The sequence below is a fragment of the Tenrec ecaudatus genome, chromosome 1 (genome assembly GCF_050624435.1).
Source record: "Tenrec ecaudatus isolate mTenEca1 chromosome 1, mTenEca1.hap1, whole genome shotgun sequence".
Taxonomy (NCBI): Eukaryota; Metazoa; Chordata; class Mammalia; order Afrosoricida; family Tenrecidae; genus Tenrec; species Tenrec ecaudatus.
In genome coordinates this window covers 201,561,421-201,581,786 of record NC_134530.1, presented here as the reverse complement: position 1 = coordinate 201,581,786, position 20,366 = coordinate 201,561,421, and the positions used below count along the sequence as shown (strand labels likewise).

Genomic DNA, 20,366 nt, shown 5'->3' with positions numbered 1-20,366 from the left:
CTCGGACCTTATTTCACCCTGTTAAACACTGTGTTTTCTCCCCCTTCTAATTCCTGATTTTGAGGGTTATTTGAGTTGTGTGTGGGTGATTTTTAAAAACACACATGTAAAATCAATGCAACTATAACAAGGACTGCAAAAGCAATAAAAGGATGTTTGACAAAGTGAAGACGGATGGCTTCATGTCACCTACATGTGGCAATAATTTAGCAAGTTGTTTTACACTCTCTCAAGTCCCCTCTGAATCTGGTGAAGCAAGTACATGTCTAATGTCAGCAATGAGCCACATTACTCAACTCAAAATCTGACTTGCGGGCACTTTACAGAGTTTTAAAACTTTTGTTTGAGCTTGGAATTCAAATGGACTGACAATGATGAGATGCTGGCCCCAAGTCATTGCTTTGGAGATAGTTTTAAGCAGGAAAAATTACTTCTAAGTGAGTGGCCAACATTCTTCTAGTGAACTTCTCTTTGATCGATGTCAAGGGGTGGTTTTCAGAGAACATTCAGTTTTCTGGGACTAAATAATAATTCCTTTGCTTATAAATCCTGTGACTAAGCACCTTCAAAACTAATGATGCTATTTATTTTTTTCAAATATATTGCCAGGCTCCAAATCTTCTGTCTGAAAAATTTGTCTTCCTTAACTACCCATACATATGTCACCTTTTCTCTGATTGGAAATACAGCAAAGCAAAGCAAGAACTATCCAAGTAACAAAGATAATCACATGCCAGAATTTCATATCTGCAATTATGAATTCCACAGTTTATCCTAAATTTATTTTATACAGTGGAGTAAAGTGAAAGATAATTAACCCCCCAAAAGTTTCAAAAGCTGCTATGGAAAAATCATATTCACCCTAGTTAGATTCATCATAAATTGGTAAAAGGATCCAGTTAGTTTACTTAGAAAGGTCCGGGGATGGGTCTAGCCTTGCCCTCACAGTGCATCAGAAAGTAAATTAAAGCTGATACGGGTAAGCTGAATTTTAGCATATTATCCTTTATTTTCTTTTTGACCCATTTTTAAAAAGTAAACATCATGAAATATTTATTGACTAAAAGATTAAAATGAAGGAAAAGGGAACTCTGAAGAGAAGTCGATTTGGTGTAACTTTAAAAAATGTTTATGAAGTAACAATTTAAGTTTATGAAGTATACATTCCACACACCTTACTGAGGCACATATTATATAAGAGACATTGTGTTAGGCAATGAAGATGATAGTAGTAAATAATACCCTGCCTATAGTACCAAGCAGATGGCTAACATTGAAGTGTTAAATTATAACAGCCATGAGTTGAGTCTTTTTAAATGTAAACATGTATTTCAGTAGTAAAAAATTGGTGAGAAATATTAAAATACTATATTTCACAATTACAATTCATATGGTCAGATTACATTTAGTTCATACCTAAATTGACACCTAAAGATTCCTTCTCTGATATGTTACATTAAAATCCATTGTTATTGTAGTATGTGGTGCTTATTTATTTGGTCTTTGTCTTATTTCTACCCAGGTTTCAAATTGTTTTTAAATTTGTTCTAGTTTTTATTATTTTCTTCCTTCTTTTGGATGGCGGCTTCTCTGTGTTTTATTTTGTGTTTTTGGTATGATTTTCCTTAAAAGATATCCAGGATGGGTAGATCTATGGAGACAGTAACTAGATTAGCAGTTCTTTATGGGTGGGCAGAAATGGGGGCTAATCACAATGAGCCCACAAAGAAGAGGTGAGTGTCTCTCTGTCTCTAGTGCTTTGTTCTTAGTGTAGGTGCTTTCTCCCCTCGCCGGTTCCTGTCTTCATCAACCAGCCTGTCTGTAAACTTCAAAATTGGCGTCTTTGGGTGTGAAAATTATTTTCTTATATTTTTCCCTTTATAATAGTGTACAGTATTCATCTTTATGACATTGGTTAACATTGCTGAGCAAAATGTCTTCCAAATTTGCCCATGTTACGAAGCTCTTGATAGTTTCCGCAGTGGTTTTTAGAGATACACAGTATTCTAGATCATAGTACGTATGTTCTAGAGTTCATTTATCCTTTTATCTGCAGATGAGCATTTTGGTTGTTTCCATAGTTTTGCTATTGTGAGTAAACATGATAAACATAAATGTGATTGTATCTGTTCTTGTTGTGTTCTTTATTTCTTTGGGGTATAGAGCTAGTAGAGAAATTGCTGAGCCATTTGGTATTTCTATCTGTATTTGTTTAAGGAAGAGCTAGCTAGATTGATTTCCACAATGGCAACATAGTTCGCAAACCCCACCAGGAGTGTATGAGGGGTCCAATCCCTTCATATTCTCTACAGCATTAAAGAAATGCTGTCAGTACTTGCATGAGGTGATTTTTCCTTGTTATTTTAGTTTGCATTTTTCTTATAGCATATGATCCAAGCATTTCTTCATATGATTGTTGGCCACCTGTATGTTATCTTTGATGAATTGTCAATTCATGTCTTCTACCCATTTTTTCCATCAGATTACTCCTGTTTCCATGGTTAAAGTGTTGCAGTGTTATATAAATTGTAGAGAGTAGGTCTTTATATCATTGTCAAAATAATTTCCCAATCACTTTAGCTGCAGTTTTATAAAAGCACATCATCAGGTCTTCCTCCCGTGGAGTGTGGTGGTTTTCAGTTAGCAGATACATTTTTAACCCTTTCTACCACCAGGGATCATTGGTCATATGATAGGAGCAAATAATCTATAGGAGACTGATAAATAAAAGATTCAATTGAGAGTTGGGGACTCGGTGTCTTTCATGTACTATGTACATATTAATATTGCATTAAATTTCGCATTGTTGACTAAGCGATAGACTACTCACCATAAGATCAGCTGTTCAAACATGCTAGCCATTGTGCTGCCTGGTCCCATAAAGATATATAACCTCTGGAACCTTATACACAGGGTCACTAAGAGTAAGAAAGGACTAGATGGAAGGGACGGCTTTGGCGCTAGCAAGAGTCTTCATCTCCACTTACCTCATGAATTTGTTCTGACCAGTTGTTGTTAGTGGCCATTGCTTCCAAGTCATGTTGACCTCACGTTGAACGACTCCACGGGGGTTTCAGACCTGGGCCTGTTCTGAAGCAGATTGCTATACCTGTCTTGCAAAGTGCCCCTGGGTGGGTTCATGCTTTCAGATGTTGTGCTCAGAGTGCTAAATCACATGGGAACACTTGTCCTAGTAAGTAAGCCAGTTCATTATGAGTAGGAATCAGTTTTCCTATCTGAAATTTATGAATACCAATTTGGGGAATAAAGAAAAGCTTAGGTATTACAAAGTGTGGCCTCCGATTTCAAGATTTCTGCCAGACAGATGTCTAAAAAAGAGAATCCTCCCAGCATGATCTCATACACTGGAGCTGGGCCTGACCTCTCAGTTGCATTTGGGGATCTCTGACGAGGTTTGCAACACTACAGCCTGTGAGCATTCCCTCCGGTCAGGTAGCAGAGCATGGGCCTTCAGTTGCTAGACTTTCCATTGAAGAGTGATTCATCTAATCAAGATTGTAGGTCAGGGTCAGAATTCAAACCAAATCTTTGTCTATTCTTTCTTTAAAAAATTTTTTTCAATGTAAATTGGGTGAAGATTTAAAAAGCAGATCACCGATTTCACATTCAATTATTCCTCTTATTCATTATAATCCTCTACATAAAACATGACCCATTGCACTTCCAATGTTCTTTGATCTCCATTCTTCCTCCTTTTCTGATCCTTCTGAAGTTTGTCTTCCCGTCAGTGTTGTCCCCTCCACCCTAAAGGGACAATTACCATATATACATTAATATAAGCCTACCTGAGTGTAAGCCAAGGTACCTAATTATTACCTGGGAAACCAGAAAAACTGATTGACTTGAGTATAATAAGCCTAGGGTGGAAAATGCAGAAGCTATTGGTGAGTTTCAATAATCAAAACAAATGAAAATAAAATTATTAAAAAATGAGACATCAGTGGGGTAATGTATTTAAATATTTATTTTAAATAAAAACATAAATAAAAGGATAACAAGTCATTTAACATTAGTAAACCAGCACAGTAAGTGGAAAATAGGTTCAACAAAAACAATAAAGTATCAACAATGATACCTTAAGAGTACTATTCCCTGAGCTCAATCAGCAACCAAGCTAAAATGTAAAGAGTTAAAATCCTTCCAAACTGGATTCCTCATCATCATCATCCGTATCCCAATGCAGAGCTTCAGCTGGTGTGAGGTCATCGTAGATGCTGTCCTCACTGAGATCGCCGTCATCACCATCACTGCTGTCATTTTCATACAAAGCGCAGTCTTCACTGCCATCCACAGCATTACTAATAATACATTTCTGGAAGGCATGTCACACCTGTCTTCTGGAATGTCTTCCCATGCATCTCGAACCCACTTTGCTATTAACTCTATGTCAGGCTTCATGAGATTTCCTCCTTTTGTTAGTTGGGCTTGACCAGATGACATCCATTCATGCCACATCCTTTGCACACGGTCTTTAAAAGGCTTATTCAAAGATACATGTCATAGGACGTCTCTGATTGGTTCGATGTGAGTAAATAAACATTCAAAGCCCTGCAGTGTCAGCGGGTCTTTGAATGAACAGCGGAGAAACGGCAATCACCTGCGAGATGTTACACCTCGCTGGGGTACCACTGACCCGTGTATAAGCCGAACCCCAGTTTTTACACGAGTATATACGGTATATCAAAGTGTTCACACTTCAACCGTGTTATTACTCCCCTTATAGGCCTGTCTATTAAATGCCTGTAAATTGAGTCCCAAGCATGAGTTCAGTTCCAGGCCTAAGGATGACTCAGAGCCATAATCTCTGGTAATTGACCAGTGTCTATCTGACCAGTAAGCCTGCTCGCTTTCATGATTTTGAGTCCTGGTCTACCTCTTCATCATCCTGATTTCTGATCTTCTAATGTAACCCCACTCAAAGCACTGGATTGTGGTAGTGAGGCAACATCAGTTCACATAAGTTCACTAATGTTCACATAAGACCTTTGTTTCCTATGTGTCCTCAATTTTCATCAATATTTCTTCCTCAAGAAAGGGAGAGACCTATAGTTGTTCTGTAAGTGGTCATCTATGCACTTTTAAGGTCCCAGTCATTACTCACTGAAGTAGGATATTGACTTAGTGGACTATGCTATGCCAATTGAACTTGGTGTTCTCCCACTTGAAGGCCCAAGCCCAGTGACTCATTTCACCAACAGGCCTGATATGTCTAAGAATTTTTCATTATGATGTGCCTGGGTGCTCAACCTCATATATATAATCCCCCACTCACTCGATCAGTCCATCTATACATCTATTACTATAACAGAATTGTTATCTAACAGTATCTACCGCTGTTGTCTTTAAATCTAGTACACTCTACCCGGTGACCTACCCTACTTCTTTACACTTTGTTAACCTCCCTCTTATTGTATATTGATTTCTTCTTCACCCAAGATCTTGAAATCTCCTTAACTTCAATTTGGAGACTACGTTTCTCTCTCTTTTTCCTTTCTAATTGTCTTCATTACAAGTTGATATCCCTGGCTCCCTAATTTTCAGTCTTACAAGTTTTCTTTATAAATCTCTATATCTGGGCTGGTTTCTGTTTGGTGTTCTCACGAATGCTAAACTCAGATGTTGTCTTCCACTGCTAGTCCTCTTAAAAATTCCCTTTAGGGTTTCTTGTAAGATTATCTGGTTTTTAAAAATTAATTTGTGTTTATCGGGAAATGTCTTCACTTTGTCATCTTATCTGAGGAGCAATTTTGTGGGTATATTATTTTTTGTTGACTTTTTTTTCTTTAAGAGTTATATATATAATTTAATTGCCTGCTTACTTGAATGGTTCCCACTGAGAAGCCACAGTCTTCAAATCTGGAGGCCTTTAAACTCCCCCTCATTATGCCAGCAAAGCACACAGTCTTAGATCTCTGGCCATCCGTGAGTAGGCAAGGAACTCCTTTCAAAATCAGCTTTCCTGCTCCTCAGACGAACGCCCTGACCCCAGCCAGCACCCCAGCCTCCTGGATCAGGACAACACGCAGGCTGGTTGAAACTCCGTTGATCTGGCATCCCGACCCTCACGTCTCCCTCGCACTCTCATGCTGACCATACAGGACAATCTGCCACCCACAGGTTTTCTTTCCCTTTTTCCTCCCACAACCCTTGTTTCTAATCCCTTTCATTCTCTGCTTCATTCCCTTGTATTCATTTTCCCCTTCTTTGGGATGATTTCTTTGTCTTATGAAAGAGCCCTGAGGTGCTTACATGTTGGGCTGTGATTGGTCAGCAGTTCAAAACCACCAGCAGCTCCAGGGGAGAAAGACTGAAGTCAAAGTCACAGTCACCATCTTGGAAACCCACAGGGGACTTGCTATGAGTCAGCATTGACTAGATAGCAGAGAGTTTGTTTTGGTTTTATAACCTTTTTGCTTTTCTTTTTGTTTTCAATTTATGTAAGACAAGAAACAAACTCACTGTTATTCAAGCTGAAAACGCATGGCCATCCTCCCATTGCTCAGTTCTCCTGGACTAGTGGCAAGTGCAGTAGCGTCAGGACAATGACAAGCCTCTCCTCTCTGCTTCCTCAGATGAGCCTCGGAAACTGTCTGTGGTGTCCAGAAGATCTTACTGGAAATGATCAAAGGATGCAAATGCAGAGCCATGGTCGAGAGCAGCTGAAAGATTTGCATATTTAAACAGTATGAGCAACCTCTGTACCTATGTCGTTCGAAACAGGTTTAAGGAGTAAGGCCTCTGGGAAATGGCTACATGACCACATGGTAAACCAAATCACACCAAAAGAAACCGCTGTCATAGAGTCAATCATGACTCATTGAGGCCCTGTGTCTGGGCCCCCAGGCTACAAGCCTAGACAGACAGACAGACCGACAGAGCCTGTGCCTCGTTTCCAGGAAGTGGCTGAGGGTTTTAGCTGCCATCCTCGCAGGCAGCAGTTCCAGCCCACCCAACAGGGTAGGACCACATAGCAGGAAAAGATAACTTGTACAAGACGCATTATTCAAAGGCTCAATTTTGAATTGGGTCTTATTGCCTTATTAATAAATAAGTAGTGTATATTGCCATAACATGTAATAATGGATAAGTAATACTAGTTGTTGCTTTCTTATACTTACTATACAGTCGATTTTAACTCATGTCAGAATAGAATTGTGCTCTATAGGATTTTCCATGACACACTTTCTTGTAAGTAAATCTCAGTTCAATTGATAATTAATTAAATTGGCAAAGTTTGATGTGAGAAGTAATTAGGAATGTTTCCATTAGCATGCTGAGTCAGGCAAATGAATGGAAAAGTTCCTAGGAAGAAAGTAAGAATTACATTGTAATAGGGAAAATGAGCATGAGGAAAGAATAACTAATTATTAAAGGTTCAAAAACCCATTTATAGTGCTGCCGTCCTCCATCAAGTCTTTTTGACTCATAGGTACCCTATAAGGCAAAGCAGGGCTGCACCCCAGAGTTTATAGGCTATAAATCCTTGGAGGACAGATGACCAGGTCTGCTCCTCTGAGGCCTTTCTCAACTCAACTGACAGCCGTTGAGTGGACCTGACTCATAACGTTTCCTATGCATTTGAGGAGAAAGTGCCCTCTTTCTCCTTTGGAGTGACGGGTGGTTTTCAACCGCTGACATTACTATTGTCTTTCAATGGCTGAGTGGTACAGAAGTGGGGCATACTCCCCCTCTGCGTGGGACTTCAGGAAGTATGGGTGTGGCTGAGTTTTGTGGGCCTGTTTGTTGTCTCCCAATAGGTTGGACAAGAAAAAAGAGAGAAAGAGCAAACCAAACAAACAACAACAACAAAAATAAGATACTTTTTAGAAATCCACGCAGGAGAAACCAGGCAAGCAATACCAAAATATAATAATAATAAATAAGAGAATGAAAAAGTAAAAGCAAAAAAGAAAAGAAATACAATTAGCAAAACTCAGGAAGGAAAGATAAGAGAGACTAGCTCAATGGTAGCCCACTACGCCATCACAGCTCCTTTGAGAGCCACTAGTGGGTTTGAATGATCAACTCTTCGGGTTAATAGCAGTTGACTGCGTAATCTTTGGATCATTGGTGCTTTTGTTTAAATTCATTTAATTATCATCTGCACTATGGCAAGGTGCTATCTAAATTTTATATATGATAAACTGAGGACTAAATTGGTTCAATGACTCAAGATCACATGCTAAATGTTAGACCAGAAACTCAAGTCATGCAGATTCCCTGGCTTTCCGTTTCCATGTTAGGCGCCCGGGAGCGTGAACACTCTGTGTCAACTTGGCTAGGATCCTCAGTGAGTTGGGAGTTGTTGCTGCTTCAGTGTGATCAGTTCTGACTCATGGTGACCTTATGTACAGCAGAATGAAACACTGCCCAGACCAGAACCATCGTTGCCATTGTTACGTTTGAGCCCATTATCGCAAGCATTGTGTCAATCCAGTTGACATTTAGTACCTAGTAATTCCCCATGACCTGACACAACACAATGTAATAAACGCCAGTTAGTTGTCAGCCTGTGCACTGGGGAAAGAGTAGGGTGAAAGGCAGCACCCTTAATAAGATTCAGGTGAAAGGCAGCACTGGAGTAAGGTCACATCCTTGATACAATTAAAAGAAAGTCTCCTTGGGATTGTGTTCTGTTTTCAATATAAAGTTATTTTCTAGAACAGTTTGTTTGCTTTTTGGAGAGCCTGGATCCTGCATCTGGCTCCTCCACCCCAGTTCTTGGATTTTTCAAATTGCTTGCGAATCCTGGAACTTGTCAGCAACGCCTATCATCTGATTTGCAACTCTGGCTGAATTCCCCTGCCTTGATGATCATCTGCTGTCACCAGCCTGTGGTCTTCCTGTCTATCCAGCTTCATCGGTCCCTAGGTTAGCCTAGGTTAACATCTGACCCAAGAACTTGGACCCTGCCAGAATTCAGCCTAGACTTTCCCATTTTTACGACTTTGTGACCCCCTTTCTTAATATGAATTTCTATATGTACACATATATAAACATCACTGCTTTTGCTTCTCTAGAGAACCTATGTAAGCATCTGACCCAAGAACTTGGACCCTGCCAGAATTCGGCCTAGACTTTCCCATTTTTACGACTTTGTGACCCCCTTTCTTATATGAATCTCTATGCACACATATGTAAATATCACTGCTTTTGCTTCTCTGGAGAACCTCGGCTAAGGCAGTGTCCTTATGTCAGCTTCAACTCAGAGTGACAGCCCAACAAAACATTGCCCAGTTTTATACCATCCTCACAAATTGTTACTGTATTTCAACCGATTGTAGTCACTATGTAAATTCATTTCCTTGAAAGTCTTCCTCTTTTCTGACGACTTTCCAGTTTACGAAGTAGGATATACATTTCTGGGTACCAGTCTTCCCTGGAAGGAGCTCTGAAAGTCTAGCGGGTGATGCATTGAGTTTCTAATCACAAATTTGGAAGTTTGAATCCACCAGTCACTCAGTGAGGGACATGTTTTTTAAAGTCTGGAAACAGAAAGGGGCAGTTCTATGGGGGTCTTTATTAATGGGAATCTACCCAATGGCCTTTGGGATTTTTTGGCATGCCCTGATAACATGTCCAAAGTACATGAGACTAAGTCTCATCATCCTTGCTCTGAGCAGTAGTCTGGCTTCTGGCTATACTTCCTCCAGAAGAGACTTGTCTCCGCAGCCCATGCTGCTTTCAACATTCTTCAACAATATCAGACTTCAGATGCATCAATTCCCCTTCAGGTATCCTTGTCAATTGTCTAGATTTCACAGGCCTGTAAGGCCATTGATAATACATGACTTGAGTCAAGCACACCTTACTCCTTAAAGTGACTTCTTTGTTTACATAAATATTTTAAGCCAGGTTTTAACATTTAAAATTTTGCCTAAGGCATAGATTTACCTAATAATTATAACATTCATGCATCTGTAAAATATGTACGGAATTAGAAGATAGCAAGATGTTCAAGTTTCTGAGAAAGTCTTCTTGTGTCGGTGGGGGCTGTGCTAATGCCTCTCGGTTGATAGCGAACACATACAGCTTCTTAAGTCTACAGTATATAGAGATGGAAATTACCATTTCCTCATGCTGAGTTATCTCTCACCAGTTAAAATAGTTGTAATTAAGGACAAAGTTATAAAGAAGTCTCAACTCACCAACTTTTCTCACAACTTCTTGGCATTCTCATTAGTGTAAAGGGGAAAATAGGAATGACTATGTGGAACAAACATGTTTTCATATGGTGCAAAGTTTGTATTTATTATGATTAATCTGAATTAATATATCCACAATAATTTTAACTTAAACGTGTTCCTTAGAAAAATACCACGAGTTAGGGAAGCCTTAAAATAACAGGTTTCTAGTTTCTGTTCCTATTCTGAGGTTACTTTTCAGTATCCTTGTGTGAAAGCAGTTGACTCATCACAATTGCATTGCTTTTTTGAGGCCTCTGCTGGAGTACAGGTTATGTCCAAATTAAAAAGAGGCTCCATCCCATTGACTCTTCTTTTGCTAGTTTACTTCTGATATAATTCCAAATCTTCCCTCTTGTTTTTGTCTCCATTTTATTGCCTTTAGTTAACAATGTCTTAGTAACTCTGCTCCCTATTTGGTCTTGGGTTTTGGAAACATTACATCTGAGAATGACAGCAAATTGCACTCTGAAACATATTCCTGAGATAACATGCGCAAGACAAAAGATGTGCTTCCAATGAGGTTCTTAACCTCTCCGTTGGGCATTTCCTGCCCTCTCTGAGGAGCATTTCTTTCTTCAATGAATAAACAACCTACATTGGTTCCTTATCAGTAGAGACTGAGCCTACTTCATGTTTTTCTTAAGACAAACTGTTGCTGAATTTTGGAGGAATGAAGGACACAGCTGTGACACTAAGGCACGGTTCAAACTCTGGCTCTATAACCCTTGATGTATATCATACACCGATAAAGGCAGTCTCTTTTTTTTCTCGATCATTTTGGAATCAGAAGTTGCCTGTCAAGGAATACATATAGAAAAAAAATTTTTGAAACTGATTGTGGTAGCAATTATACATTCTACTTCATGTGACTGAAATTTGGAATGATATGATATATCTATTAAAGTCCAACTAATAATTTTTAGAAAGCAAAATGGAATTTGCCATTTATGTGCACATTTGCCATTTATTTGGTCTGTTTTAAATTCGGGTGTTGAAGTGCATTCCACGTCTGTAATTTAAGTGGTTGGCTTTGAGAGGAGAGAGGAAATGGGGGTGATTTCCTTAACCATGACATATTTCCATATGTCTTGAAACTACGATTTAATCTTTCTCAAAAGGACTAGAGCCCTTTCTTCTAAAGTACTTCTAACAGCACAAATGTTCACAATCACATAGTAAATGTGATGATCCAGAAGGAAGATTTTATCAGACCATAAGGATCAAAGGTTTTTTTCATTTTTTTGAAAAAGCATTACTCCACATTTCCCCTGACTCCCTTTTCAATTCATGTAATATGTCCACCTTTTCTGACACTTTGTAGGATGCCAGAGGACATAAACACTTATGAGAGCAGACAGAAATGGTTACTGGGTTTGAACCATCAACCTTGAGATTAGTAGTCCAGTGGGCCTATTTCAGAGCACTGCTGGTGCTCTTTTTAATATAATCTATCAAATAGTATCCTTTTACTACCTAGATTTAGAAAGAGTAGATATATTTTCTATGACACACATACATATTTCCTATTTTGAGTTATGTCTCTTCTAAACCTCTCTACAATTGCAGCTAAGGTGATCATGATAATTTTAGCTTATTAATCTCTTTTGACACTTCTCTTCATTGATTCTCATAAACCAAAGGGAGCTCCTCACCTATTTATTTCATTAGATGGGCAAGGGTCCAACCTATGACTCTAGTCATCTATTCAATGCTAACATTCACTACGAGCTTCCTTCACCGAACTGTCACTTTTTGAAGAACAGATATAAGGTGCAGTTTGTGCTCTGCTTAAAACCAATGCCTGTCATGATTCCTACATGATAATGGGGCCAGGTGGACTAGAGAAACAAATCCAGTGAGATTCATATATGTGTAAGAGGGAGCTTTACATTAAGAAGTAATCAACTATCAGGAAAACATTGTAGCACAGTCCAACTCAAGTCCATAAGTCTGAAACTAGTCCACAATTTCCCCCTTTAGACTCATGCAGCCACATGCAATGATGCCAAATTCAGGAAGATCATAGGCAGGTGGGTGAAAAGCCTTGTGGATCCAATGGCTGTGGAAGCATTACAGGGCTTGCTCAGGTCTTCAGCTGGGGTCATCAGGAAGGGGAAGGCACAGAGAGAATGGCCCACTTCCAGAGATCCATTTATCTTGGAGCATCTCCAAATGAGGTCATCAAGCTGAGACCTGATTGACAGGCAAAATTCCAACCATGAGTGCCATGTTGGCACAAAAAAACCTATCACAATGGATATGGAATACTTATTTACAAATGAATTCATTATCTCTGTTGAACCTCCTAAGCCTTTTATCTTGTTCCTTTTGATTTCTGGCTATCAGGTTTAAAACTTTTCTCCATTAATTCAAAAACAGGTCTGTACTATTTATGAATGCAAGGCTTCACTAATAAACACCAGTGAAGTACTTTTTCTAGTGCTTCATTTTTAAAAAAAACAAATCATGTGTCCCCCATTCGGGTAAAAGTTTTTGTCATTATTTTTTTTTTTTTAGACAAGACACAATATTTGAATTCTGTTGCATAATTTACATAAATTGGTACATCTCAGTAAATTTACATATGGTTGTTTGACAATTGACTTTAAAATTCCTCAGTTGAACAGATGATGACAAGTTTTATTAGCCACTTGAGAGAGGCGTGCCATATTGCTTAAAAGTTGAAAAAACAGATTTTCGTTAAGTGTTTACTGGAAGGAAACCACCACAACAAACAGGTCAACCCATCCCTAGCAATAACAAATCACATGTTCACATTGAGCAATGTTTGCTGAGAGCGCCCAGTATTTCCAAGACCTATAAAGTAAAAAATATATTTTATATGTACAAATTTGGGAAAGATTTCTAATTATATACTTGTTTTTAAACACGTTGGTACACACAGACCATGACAGCATTCAGTGTCATCAGTTTCAAATAAGAAGACTAAAGGGAGTCCAAGAGGAAACTGCTCCATCTCACGAAGCTCACTTCATTTTAGGACAGTGATCTGTGAGATCATGTAAGAAAACTCAGTTTTCAAGGGGAACCGAACCCTGGATCTTGCACAGAATTGCACGTAACCTCTTGGTGATATCTAAGTGGTTTGTTATGGCCTCTATAACTTGCACAACTAGAATAAGCGGCGACATGATAATTAACCAGAAGTCTTCATTCCACCTATCCGGATCCAGGGGAAACCGGATATGGTACATAATATAGTGGAGGGAACAAACATCATCTTCCCCTGGCCCTGACTACAACTAGGTGTACAACCATGCCTCTGCTCTTTTTAAGTTCTGAGGTGTTACAGTTCAGTCACGTTGAGAGGGTAGATGATTTCACTGTCACATTGACTTTTTTATGAGAATCAATGAACATAGTCAGGCAAAGCACCTGGACATCACACATATACACACATTTTGGCCAAGAGTTCACCTGCCTTACTTCACAAAGGATTTGGGCAAGATATTATCTACTTATTCTTTAATTATTTCAACTAGTCAAAATGTATATCTTGAATAGTTATGTACAAAACATCCTTAAAAGTCTCACATAGCAGGGCCTATAAAACATGAATATACAGCAATATTACTATGCAAGAATAGAACTATATGCTGTTGAAACCCTGATAAATGATCCCCAAACTCCATCAAGATTGAGTACTTAGGCCTAGGAAATGGGATGTTTTCTTTTAATCAGCAGGCAAAGATGAGTAAAAGCTATGGAAGAAAGAGAGAAAACTAAAAGTTATCACAGGCTGTACTAGGCTGAGTTGACGGAGGGGGAAAAATCCAGTGCATTCCTATATGTATTAGAAAAAGTTTTATATCAAGAAGTAATTATATAATAAAAAAACATCCCAGCCCAGTCCAACTCAAGTCCATAGGTCGTATACTAATCCATAAGTCCCTCCTCAGACTTCCGCAGCCGCACACAACGATGTAAAATGCAGGAAGATCACAGGCCCCGGAATGCAGAGTCCTGTGGAGCCGAGGTGGGTAGGAATATGGCAGGGCACCTGCCCCTCTCAGGTTGGCCAGCAGAGTCCCGGGAAGCAGGAAGGCTGAGTGCTAGAGACAGAAGGCGGTTCCCAGGGTCTTCCTTAAGAAGGCCGCGAAGGTGGGTCTCATGAAATGACCCTTTACCTGAGCAAGGTGCTCTTGTATTGAGGGAATGCGCTTGAAGAGGCCCACTTTCCACCTGCTACCACACGACTAAACCTATAAATATATGCACATAGATCATTTCATGATACCCACCTTCCCGACATGATGGCCGAAGCCAAACATGTGCATAAGCAAATGTGGTGAAGAAAGCTGAAGGTGCCCGGTTATCAAAAGATATAGCGTCTGGGGTCTTAAAGGCTTGAAGACAAAAAGCAGCCATCTAGCTCGGAAGCAACAAAACCCACAGAGAAGAAGCGCACAAGCGTAAGTGAACACAAGGTGTTGAAGGAATTAGGTAGCAGACAACAAAGAACAAAAACCATCGTTGTGTGATCACCTTCCTCACATAAACGCTGAAGACGAATGTGTGCATAAGTAAGCGTGGTGAAGAAGGCTGATGGTGCCCAGCTATCGAGAGATATAGCATCTGGGGGCTTAAAGGTTTGAAAGTAAACAAGCGGCTTTCTAGCCCAGAAGCAACAAAGCCCACATGGAAGCAGCACACCAACATGTGTGATCATGAAAAGCCGAGGGGACCACGTTTCAACCACCAAAGGTGGGGAAAAATTATCGTGAATGAAGGGAGCGCATGATGGGGACCCAATGTCCATCTGTAGACAACTGGACATCCCTTGCAGAGGGGTAGGGGGGAGGAGATGGGTCACTCAGGATTCAGTGTAGCAATAATGAAACTCAAAACCTTCCTTTAGTTCTTAAATGCTTCTCCGCCCCCGCCCCCCGCCCCCCCCGCCCCCCCCCACCCCGCCAACTATCATGATCCTAATTCTACCTTGCAAACCTGGTTAGACCAGAGGGTGCACAGCGGTACAGTTGGGATCTGGAAACACAGGGAATCTAGGACAGATGGACCCCTCAGGACCAAGGGTGAGAATGGCAATACCGGGAGGGAAGTAGGGGTAGTAAAGGGACCCAATCTCGGGGATCTACATATGGCCTCCTCTCTGGGGGATGGGCAACAGGAAAGTGGGTGAAGGGAGACACCAGGCAGTGTAAGATAAGATAAAATAATAATTTATAAAGTATTAAGGGTTCATGAGGGAGAGGGGAGTGGGGAGGGAGGGGGAGGGAAAAAAGGAAAATTAGTTGATTTCAGGAACCCAAGTGGAAGGCGAACTTTGAGAATGATGAGGGCAATGAATATATAAGTGTGCTTTACACAATTGTATGTATGGATTGTGATAAGAGTTGTTTGAGCCCCAATAAAATGATTTTTTAAAAAAGAAAGAAGGCCGCACCACAGAAGCATCATGTGGTAGTGACCTGATTGACAGGTTGGATTCCACCCTCTGATTTCTTTGCTGGGTACTGAATTCTAACTCAGTGCAGTTTACCCATGATGAAGTGCCCACACCAATGTTCACACACTGTTGTTTACACATTTTATCTTGGAGCTAATTCTCTGCTTCTGTATGTCCCAGAATTGTTGATAAGCTTCCCATGGCCATCTTTGATAAGCTGTTTATCTCGCTGGCTAGCTTTGCTATTTATTTCTTGCCTGCTCATTGTTTACCAAACTGGTTTCCCGGGGTTTTGAATTTACTCACATATTCTTGGTGTGTGAGTCTGGTTCCTTGCTTTCAAGTTTTGGTTTGCGTCACCGCTCTTAAAAACTCTTCTCTACCCATTTCCCCTCTGCACAAATGCAAAAAGGCGCCTACCTCACTCTTCCATATTATTCACTTCCATTATCCACACTGCAATTATTATCTGATAATCTCGTGTTTGCTTATTTTTATCTACTTTCCTTCAACTAGGAATTAACTTCAACAGTCTGAGGCTTCATCTGTTTAGTTCCCCCCATATCGACAGTGCCTAGAAGAATTTTAAAACATAATCGTGAGAATGAGGCAGGTCCAGGCAGTGTTTTATTCTGTTGTAAGTAGGGTCACTGTAAGTTGGAATTGATAGGATCGCACCTAAGAACATTTTAGACAACAGTAGTTAGTTGTGATTTTCCAACCAAACTTACTAACAGTTGCTAACGTTCCTTAGCACAGATAATTACCTAGACTAAATTTCCGTCACCTGGAATCAGCTCAATGTGCATGGATTTGGTTTTGGTTTATAGGCTAAGAGCTTATTTTCTTCAACACCTTCAGATTCAAAATTGTTCTACTCTCAAAAGTCTTCTGTGACCACTTTTAAATTAGAATAACCTGTAATCATGTGCTCTATCAGTTTGCAAAGTGTTGATCGCCATGAAAATTAATGTATGCATTTATTTATTCTAGCTACACTACTAGTGTTTAAACTAGAGATTTTCTTTATTTCTAGATTATTCTTAAATCTACCTGCCATCACAGTCTCATGCTTTGTCTTGGGATTTTTTAATGTATAGGAATTCCCAGCTGTAGGCAGCTGCCTAAGTTTCCTAGTACCTAGGCAAGCGTTATATTGCAGGGAGAATGGCAGCCCATATAAATAGCTGGTTGGCATTCTGGGCCTTGTTCATTCCAATTCTGTTGTTAACTAAACCAGGATTTCAGCACGGTTCTTGGGGAAAAAGAAGTATAGAATTGTAAATAAATGTGTTAATGGTGTTTTATTACTGTGGCTATTTTTACCAGAGTCCAAATTTCCTCATTGCTTCAGATCAATAAATTTTCATGTATAACCTACCCTGCTTCTTTCCTTACCTACCAAGACAATGAACTCCTCAAGGTCTGAAGCCCAGATTCATTCCTCCATGAACACCTTAGACTTAACACAATGCTTGACATTTGGTGAGTGTTGGAGAAATAGTCACTGAAGACATTAGGACAAAATAATTGCATGTCCAAATGTATTGTGGAACACAATTCAGATTTCCACTCCAGCAAAAGTATTGAATGTGACCATGAAGTGCTGATTCAATTGCTTTGACTTCCCTGGCATGGTCACAAAGTGTTAGCATGCTTACTGGTTGTGAGGTGCAGATGGTTTGGTTTCAGTATGAAAATGCAAAGGGCTTTTCGTCCCTGGCTGTCTGAGCGTTCTGTGCCATCATGAATGACACGGGAACCATCGGACCAGGAAGTTCATGACCAACCGACTACTTCAGCGGAAACACATGGTCATTGATGTCCTTCACCCTGGAAAAGCAACAGTGCCTAAGACAGAAATCGTGAAAAACTAGCCAAAATGTACAAGACCATACCAGATGTCATTTTTGTATTTGGATTTAGAACCCATTTTGGTGGTGGCAAGACTGCTGGCTTCGGCATGATTTACGATTCTTTGGATGATGCAAAGAAAAATGAACCTGAACACAGACTTGCAAGACACGGTCTGTATGAGGAGAAAAAGACCTCCAGGAAGCAACGCAAGGAGCGCAAGAGCAGAATGAAGAGAGTCAGGGGACTGCACAGGCCAGCGTGGGTGCTGGCAAAAGAAAGAATAGAGTCTACAGTGACTTGATCTGCACTGGCTATGTGGATTTTTCACCAGAGAATTAATAAACTATAAAATCTTAAAAAAAATGAAAATACAAAGGATTCTACCCTCTCTTTAAAATTCTTTCTTCTGTTCCCATGGAATGTTTATTTTTGACTCAAGGGATACGTCTATAATATTTTCAACGATTTTCCAACTTAGCTGATTTATATCCCTGGGATTGTTTTCCGAAGTGAAATAGAAACCAAAGTCAAGCTCACTGCTGTGAGGTCAATTCTGACTCATGGTGACTTCATTGGACAGGGTAGAACTGCCCCGTGGGTTTTGGAGACTGTGATTCATTGCCGGAGTAGAAAGTCTGGTGTGGCTCCGGTGAAGTTGCTGGTTTCAAACTGCTGACTTTGTTGTTAGCAGCCCCACCAGAACCACTCCGTCGGCAGGCTCCCCTGTGTAAGCAAAGAGGATTCCGTCCTTCAAAGAACTGATTTATGTTTACGGTGACAAGTGGCATGTTACTGAGTAGAAGCAAAGGAATAGGGAACAAGAAAAAGTCTCACTTTTATGGTATCAAAAGCAAAAGATGAAAAATAGCTAAGGCACAACTTCAGAGAGGAATTAGCAACGTTTGTCACTTGAGGCCAAGCCAGCTAAACTACTAAAATAGGGCTCATAACATTTCCTTTGGTTTGCTTCCGAAGTCTGAAACTCACTGAAACAGAGCTCACACTGCACACGCGGGTCCAGTGCTCGAGGTGTGAACACCAAAGAAGAGCTGTGTGCCCTCTCCTCTCCTCACCTGTACGCCCTCTGTTTAGTCTCATCTGCTCTATTCCTTTCTTAGTAGAGATCAATACGGATGGCTCTGTACTCTTTCTGCCAGCCCATGCCAGCCCCTGATCATCGTGCATTCTCATTTGATCAGAATATAATTATCATTACATTGCACACTGGCTAAGGTCAGCATTTTGTTATGAGAACTTTATAGCTTTCACTACAATTCTAAATGTGCTGAAGTATATGAATCTCACCCCTGTTTTCTTTCAGTGCTGTAAGTTTTAATGCACGATGCCAACCCTTCAGTTCATTGAATAATAAATAGGAACTGAACTCCATAAAACTGACCGAATCCCAGTAAGTAGCCAATTACATAGTTAACTTCAGCTCTAATATCCTGAATAAGTTATTTTGAATAAGAGGTAGGCTACTTTCCCGGAATTTAGCAAAACTTAGTTATTTTCTATTATAATTTTATTTTTTTATGTTGACTCATACTTAAGACTTTTTCTTGGCTCATTCTTTCCCTACAGAGTTTTGGCCTCATTCTTCATTGAGGAAGTACAAATGATTTATCTTGGAATCTTTTAAAAGGCTGTGGTTAAAAGATTTCAATAATAAGACTTTTCCATCACTGTGAGACAATTCTTCAATGAAAGTAGCACTAGTCTCAACATTGCTAATACTCGTTGCAGTCCATTATTACTGTTGTTGCTTTTATCTTTCAAATAAAGATTTTTAAACCAGCAGAATTTCTAGGGCTATAATCATAGGTTATATCAACCCTCCTACTTTTCTGTAATGTGTCTTGTGAAGAATATGGCTTTTAAGAGTACCATAGACTGCCAAAAGAACAGACAAATCTGTCTTAGAAGTACAGCGAGAACTACCTTGCTCCTGAGATGCAAGGATAGCGAGATTTCACCTCTCACGTATTTTGGTCATGTTCTCAAAAGAGTCAGTCCCTGGAACAGCCATCATTCTCGCTAAAGTAGAAGGGGGCTATAAAAAGAAAGACCTTCCATGAGATGGACTGCATAGTGGCTGTGACAGTGGACCCAAACATAAGAACAATTGTGAGGATGGCCCAGGACCGGGTGGTGTTTTGCTCTGTTGTACAGACAGTCACTATGAGTTTGAATTGACTTGACAGCATCAAACAATAACTTTTTCTTTATAGAAATTCATCTATATATGAAGTAAACCTTCTGTACGAGTTACTACCCCAAATCCATTTCCAACTCAGAGCAGCCTCATGTGTATGAGAGTAGAACAGCTGGTGTAATTACTATTAACAACCACCACCACCAACAACACACACCACGCCCTGGACCTGATCCTTACTCATAGCGATCCAACATGGGTTTCTGAAGCTGTAATCTGTATAGTAACGCTGTTATCTCTCCAAGGCTTACCTGGCAGTACCACCATAGCTTATTTAGTAATTTAAAAATATTATAAAGGAGACTTGATATATCAGTGAAGTGATCTTCTAATTAAAGTGTTATGTGTTGGAACCATGCCCACTGGCTCTTCAGAAGAAAAACCTAGTAATTAATCAGCTCCTGCAATGATTACAGCTGAGGAAACCCAATGAGGCAGTTCCACTGGCACTTGGGATTTTTGAGAAATCTACTTGATAGCACACTACAACAGGCAAATAATACCTTAGCATTATTATGAAATTATTTGGTTTCCTAAACTTATTAATAAGGCCCTGGGGATCCCCAGAAATATGGGCACCCCCCTCTAAACTGCCGCTCTGGGACATTCTGCCAACCATTAATGCACGTGGAGCTTTATTATGTATAAGCCCTTACTG

The 20,366-nt window shown here is 39.9% G+C and overlaps 1 pseudogene; it reads left to right on the top strand.

Moving 5' to 3' along the window:
• Positions 1-17,382: 17,382 nt before the first annotated feature.
• On the top strand, positions 17,383-17,832 carry LOC142439285 (small ribosomal subunit protein eS24 pseudogene; annotated as a pseudogene).
• Positions 17,833-20,366: the final 2,534 nt, after the last annotated feature.